The sequence below is a fragment of the Octodon degus genome, unplaced genomic scaffold (assembly GCF_000260255.1).
Source record: "Octodon degus isolate 3935 unplaced genomic scaffold, OctDeg1.0 scaffold00114, whole genome shotgun sequence".
NCBI lineage: Eukaryota > Metazoa > Chordata > Mammalia > Rodentia > Octodontidae > Octodon > Octodon degus.
This window is the reverse complement of record NW_004524690.1, coordinates 6,518,746-6,526,271: the sequence shown is the minus strand read 5'-3', so window position 1 is coordinate 6,526,271 and position 7,526 is coordinate 6,518,746.

Genomic DNA, 7,526 nt, shown 5'->3' with positions numbered 1-7,526 from the left:
TTTTTTCCTTAATTTTTTAAATTCATATGCTTTGAAAACATATTAGCAATCTACATACAAGACTTTTTTCACCAACTGAAAAACTTTAATAAAGTTAGACATCTATACCATATGTGATTTAAGAAGAAAAACAATTGTGGAATAAATTTTAACTGTGATGTTCTAAAATTTGTTAGTTTTAGAATTAGTACAATGAAGCTAAATTTTGACTTAGAGTAAACTTGAGGTAATATAAAAAGAAAGATTTCAAGAAAGTTACTAAATAAAATAAAACTACATTTTTATTTCTTTTTTCTATTTCTCTCTTTAAAATAAAAAAAAAATAAAAATAAAAGAATCAGTTATTTTTCTCTTTTGCCCTGTCCTAAAAATATACCCATAGACACCACAGAACTTCCTCTGTTTTTTTCCCCTCTAGAAAGGAACACAGAATACCTGAAATCACCTGCTATAACTATATAAACTTCTATCTACCTAGAGCGGGTGTGATGAGGTAAATTTAGTTTTATTGTCTGTTCTATTGGATAAAATCATGCAGAGTAATGGTAGCTGGGCATAGGACACAAGGGTTTGGAAAAGCTCTATATTTCCGGTTTCTAAATTCAATACTAACCAGCCAACACTCGATATTATTCCTGTAGAGAACAGCTTTATTTAAACTGTACAAATTCCCCCCACTTTCTTGGTGTATCACTTGTCTATATAAAGGAAACTCAGAGGAACAGTTCAGTTGTATTTTTTAAGAAAATTTGAATTTTGCTAGGTCATTTTTCTTCACAAAGTTTTCACCAAAGAACTTTGAACACTAGCTAAAATATAAATAAATTAGTTGTGTCACCATCTATGTTATTGCCATTCAAAATTCATACTCAATGGGCTGGGGAGATGGCTCAGTAGGATAAGTGCTTGACTGGCAAACGCAAGGATCTGAGTTCAATCCCCGGTTCCGCCAAAATTCATACTCAAAACCCATTCATTTAGCCCACATAATGAAGCAGCAACATCTGTTAATTTGAAAAGCTTGAACTAGATAAGTACTGCACCTAAAGAGGGACCGCATTTCACCTACATTTACCTCCCTTTTGATAAGACATAGTTTGACCTCTATCATGATGAAGATGCAGGTGTTTAGAGCTTTTGGTCAAAATATTTTGTATTGGAGTTTGGAGGAATCGTTATTCTATTTGACATAAAATATGAACATACTATGTTTTCAAATAGTTGTCATGTTATTATGTTAGTGAGATTAAATTCATGAGATAGGCTGGGTATGGCAGTGCACATCTGTAATAGCTACATGGGAGGCCGAGGCATGAAGATCCCAAGTTTGAGCCAGCCCAGACTACACAGTGAGATCCAGTCTCAGAAAAATAAATGAATGGGCCAGGGACACAGCTCAAAAGTCTAAGTGCCTGCCTGGCAAGCGCATGCCATGCTGGCCCGGCCCTGGTACCCCCAGCCAGCCACTAAGACCAGGCGTGATGGTGTACAACTGGAAGCCCAGCGCTAGGGAGGCTGAAACAGGAGGATCTCTACAAGTCCGAGCTGCTTAGTGAGACCCTGTACCAAATACATAAAAATAAAAATTAAAAAAAAAAATTCATGGCAAAGATACAATCCCAATATTCCTAATGTGATGTACCCTTTATTTAGTACAAATATATATTTAGTAATCATAGGGTTAAAGGCCAGAGCAATATACACAACATTCTGCAGTGCTATTCAATGCTATTGACATACACAAATACTTAAGAAATAACTTCATTTAATAAATCTTCTAAGCACTTGCCATTTACAAATATGAAGTATGCAGAATATAATAATCAAACACAATTATATACATTTATAAACTATAATGTAAGGTACAAGAAATCATTGTAGCATAAAAGCCACAGATTATGCAGGTGAAGAAATTCAGTGTAAGCTCCATCTGAACATATTACTAAAGGTTTTGTAGAAGAGATTGTAGGAAGAATGCAGAAAGCAGAAGAAACAAACTCACTAGGGTGCATCAGGGCAGCTGAAAATAGTGTATGCATTTCACGTGGGCTGAAGGAAAAGGCACATTTCAGTAGGGAGGACAGCACGATACAGAGCTACAGCCACATTGCACAGGGCTTCAGTTCTATATATCAGACATTTGAATCTGTACAATATTTCACAATATACATATGCTTTTTCTCAAACCATTGTGCAATATTTGCATTTTTAATTAGAATAGTTCCAGCTTTGACTGAAGTTATTTCAAAGTTAAGGAGAGAACTCTTGGGGTCAGAGAGATAGCTCAGTAGACTAAGGCACCTGCTTAGGCAAGCTGAAGCAAGTGCAGGGACTGCGGTTCAATCCCCGGCAGCACATGCCACCAACCCCACCTCCAGGGAGGGCAGAGTGGTGCATGCCTGTAATCCCAGTGCTGAGGAGGCTGAAAGCAGGAAGACCCCCATGAGTTCATGCTGCACAGTGAGACCCTGCAACAACCAAATATATATATTTTTTAAAAAAGAGAAGTCTCCAGAATCATTTAGATTCTTCACAATTGGTGAGCTACTCCTTTGAGAAACAGCCAATGCTGACCTGTACTGCTAACTGAAAGACAAACACAGTATCTAAATAGTTTCCAATGACTCATAATAAAGTACCTTCTACAGGTGAAGGTAGGTATATACAAAGTGCTGTGATTACTGAAGTTATTCAAATTTGTCATTTTCAAAAATGTATGAATAGGGGCTGGGGAGATAACTCAGTAGAATAAGTGCTTGACTGGCAAGTGCAAGGGCCTGAGCTCCATCCCCAGTTCAGCAAAAAAAAATGTATGAATAAAAGATTATTCTAAAGAAGTCTAAAAGTTAAAAATATTTTTCTTGGGTTAGAGCCTAACCATAAGCTATTCCTACCTTCTGACATTCAGAGCCATTATACTTTCAACTGGTCTGCTTTTTGGTCCACCTGATGGATGGAAAATCTTTTCATCTTTCTTAGAAACCCCCCTGTCCAATTTAACCATGTAGGGGTCAGCAGAATGCGATGGGTAAGGGTCAAAAGTTCCTGCCTTCATTCCACCAGCCTACAAGTAAAAATAAAAACAACTTATTATGATTTTATTAAATGCTTCTATAAAGTTAAGTTGTTGAGAAGCTTATACATACTTCTGTAGTTTACGGAGTTAGTCTTACATTCCAAGTAAATTACCTACACTGTCTGATTCACATACCAGGAAAGGTTCTCTCTACCCACAATCAAAATGAAAATGTTTGTAATAATGTAATAGTCCAAGCTGTTTTCAAACATTAAATTGTGGTTGAAATTTATCTACTCAGCCTATCACCCTATCATGCAGGGCCTGTTACTGATGGACTAAAATGTACATCATATGTTTTGATACAAAAAGAAAAGAGCTTGGAATTAGCATGACTCTATGAAATTCCAGAGAATGATGGGGAACATGCAACTCCTCAAAAAAAGGTGTAACACATGGAAATAGAAAGTAAGGGGAAAAGATGACCTGCTTTATACTTCACAGTTTGCTAATCTAATTAAGGATTTTTTTCCACTTATATACAAGACAAATAAATATTTGTTTTTTAAATTGATTTGTCAGGATTTTTGTCTTCATATGATACATTTTAAAAATCTACAGAATTATATCCTCCCCCTCTCAGTTAACTAGACATCCTTTGCTTATGTATAGTGACCAAGCCAAACTACCTGAAGTTAAACTAATACATTTGAAAGACATGCTTATAACTTGTCAACTTCTTCAAATAGAAAACCCAGGAATTCGAGCAAAATAATAAGGATATTTAAGAAAAGTAAAATAATTTTAAAATGGAAAAAGCAAAGTTAATTATGTTTAATTAATGATATTTAATTAATGCATACATATACACACGTAGAGAGAGAAGCATGCATACACACTTCCACAGTTCATCTAAAAGCTAATGGCCACCACGCTGAGCACCTCTTATAATTGTAGACACCAAAGGTAACCTGTATTAACCTGATAATGTCTTGATAAATTTAGTTTTAAATATTTATAAAAGTTTTTCTTTTCCTGATGTATACATTTTTTGGTGAATAAACCTGCCAAATGATGCTCTAAGAATAAAGGAAATGGGGGCCTGGGCCTAGCTCAGTCCTTTAAGTGGCTGCTTCCACAAAGCTGTCAGCCTCAGGTGGCTGGAGTTCAAACCTCACAACTCTCCCACTGGCCAAACGTGCCCTGAAGGCATACGAGGAACAAAAAATAAAATAAATAAATAAAGGAAAGCCACATGTGATGGCACATACTTGTGATCCCAACTACTTTGGGTGCTGAAAAAGGAGGAGAGCGAGTCTGAAGGTAGCCTAGCAACTTAGTGAGCCCATCTCAAGAAATAAAAAGGGCTTGAGAAGTAACTCAGTGGAGTACTTGAATAGCATGTGCAGTGCCCTGGGTTTGACTCCAGGAAAAGAAAAAAAAAAAACAATAAACTAAGTACATAAAGCAAAACTAGAATTAAGAGGTATGCACACTCCTCTGATAGCACAGACCTGCCATCCCTGAACTCTGGGAGGCTGAGTCAGGAAGACTGTGTGTTCATTTTTTATTGTTGTCGGTACTGGGGCTTGAACTCAAGACCTTGCCCTTTCCAGACAGGCACTTATGCTGCTGAGTTATCTCCCTGCCCCAAGAATGTGAGTTCAAACCCAACCTCGACAACTTAGTTATTAACAAGACCCTGTCTCAAAGTGCAGATCAAAAAAGGACCCAAGATGTAGCTCAATGCAAAGGCCTTGAGTTCATTTCCAAATACTGAAGAAAAAATAAAATGGGATAAATCTATACCATACCTATATTGAATATAAAAAAATATAAGATTTTTGTAAGCTTCCATGTTAATAAATTTTAAAACATGAATGAAATGAGTAATTTGTAAGAAAATATTAATATTCAAAATTGAACAGAAAGAGATAGAAAACAGGCATCATGCAAGAAATGGCAAAGTTAACTAAAAGCTTCCCTGTGACAGGACTAAACTCATAACACATCTCAGGTGAGGTTTTTGTTTTTTATTTTTTGTCTCCAAGGAAAAGAAATTTCTTTTGCTATTTAATCTGCTATAGAACAGAGAAAGGAAGGAAATTTCTTCAATAATTTTGAGATGCCAGCATACACTTAAAAATAAACCAAGGCATTAAAATGTACAATCACATGTCCAATTACTAATGCAAAGTCAGTGAGTGTGGCTTAGCCACAGAGCACCTGCCTAACACGCACAGGACCCTGGGTCCAATCCCAGGGACCAAAATGAAGTAATTGGCACAAAACTACTTAATATAATATTAGCAAGTAGAACACAGCATGGAATTTAATATAAGTCATTTCAGAAAATATATTATTCACCTTATAGCAAATAAGAAGTAAAAAGATAATCTAAATGTATTACACCAGTTTATAAAATTCAACATATGGGGACCGGGGAGATGGCTCAGTGGAATAAGCGCTTCTCTGGCAAGCGCGAAGGCCTGAGTTCAATCCCTGGTTCAAAAAAAAAAAAAAAAAATTCAACATATGCCTTATGATAAAATTCAGTGAAATACAACATGTGTTCCTAAATTATTCCTATTGTTAGCATCTATAAAAATATAAACTATAGCTCAGTGGACTAAAGCGCCTGCAAGCACGTGCAGGGGCCCGGGTTTGACCCCTGGGCCTGCTCTGCCGGCTCCGCCCCCAGGGCACGCTGAGACAGCAACTGAGACTGGGCGCGCCTGTAATCCCAGCTCTTGGGAGGCTGTAAACCTGGGGATCACTACGAGTCCGATCTAGTAGTGAGAGCCTGAACACCCTGTAGACCCTTCCCTAAAAAATACAAAAAATAAACAGATAAATAAACTAGCCAGATAGCTCAGCGGACTAAAGTGCCTGGTTAGGTAGAACGTAGTGGCCAGGGTTCGATACCCTGCGTACCATGCTGGCCCTGGCCCCACCCCGCCTCTGGGCACGCTGAGAAGGCAGCGGAGACTGAGCGTGGTGGCACATGCCTGTAATCCCAGCGTTTGGCAGGCTGAAAACAGGAGAATCACTACGAGTCAGATCTGCATAGTGAGACCCTGTAGACACAGTACTACATGCATTAAAAAATAATTATATATTTGTATCTATCTGTCTGTCTATCTATCTATCTATCTATCTATCTATCTATCTATCTATGAAGCATACTGATTAAAATCAAGATTAAGGCAAAAATGACCACTACTGCTGTCCCAAGCAAACAGATACGCATGATGTAAGACATACAAATACTGGAAAAGAGGCAAAATTAACAAAAGAATAATATCCTTAACACAGGAACAGATTTTTGCAAGTCAGTTTCAAAAATACAAAGACCCTAAGAAAAAAATCCACAGAGAAAATGAATGAGTAATTGACAAAATGAAAGTAAAAAGGACAAAGATTAAACAAGGTTTCCAAACTGTCAGAGCATTTTTATTTTTATTTTCCCTGATCATTAATTTCTGGGGTAGAAAGATAATTTTAGTCAACACTTCAAAAATTATGGATGGCTACTTTTGTTTGTGTGCTTATTTTTTTTACTAGGCCTTAAGACCAGTCATTTCAAATATGTAAATTCATATACATTTGAAGTGTTTTGTAATTACTTCATTAGAAGATCTTTATTCCTTATACTAGCTGGGCTCTGTGGCTTTGTATAATTTTGTAAAAATTGTTTCATGATTCTTAACAGCATACACACAAAGGAAAATTTATTATTCAAATAGGTAATAAAATAACTTCAATAAAATATTACAAAAGGCAATATTTCTTTATAATGCTTACTTTTTTATTCTACATTTTTTAACTTACCTTTTTACCAGGAGAAGATGGTTTAAAAGATGTTGCAACTGACTGTTTCTTCTCTTCACTTTTTATTGGAGGTAAAGGTCTATCAGAAAAATAAGGATTACTGTCAAAATATTCCCTTGGGTAAAGATTTAGCTTGAACGGTGTCCCTTTCTGTAAACGACGGTGTTCTTCATTTTCTTTCTGTAAATGAAAGCGTTTGAAACTATAAAGCATGAGATATATAAATTGGAAATGACTTATTTGAAAAATAATGAGTATTTTTCTACCATGTGTGGTACCTCGGGTTCACCTCCTAGCACTACACACATACACACATACACACACACACACACACACACACACACACAAACATGCACACACACATACACAAAGTACATACATATGAAAGAAAGCATAGAAAGATATACTTTGATATGTATGTTCAATATACTTATTAAAAACATGCCTTTATTAAAAAATATGACTATTTTTGAAAAAGCATAACCCGAATCCTTCATTTTGGATATACATTTGGATATACATTTGAAACATAGAAATCTGTTTATCGCCTGAACAAACCAATCTTTCTGGGCAGGATGATGTCAATAGAATAAAGGACTGATTTCCCAGCTGAAAAGCCATTCTCTTCCTGTTTGTTAGCATTTCTTGAGGAATTTGGAGAGTTACCATTTCAGTGTCA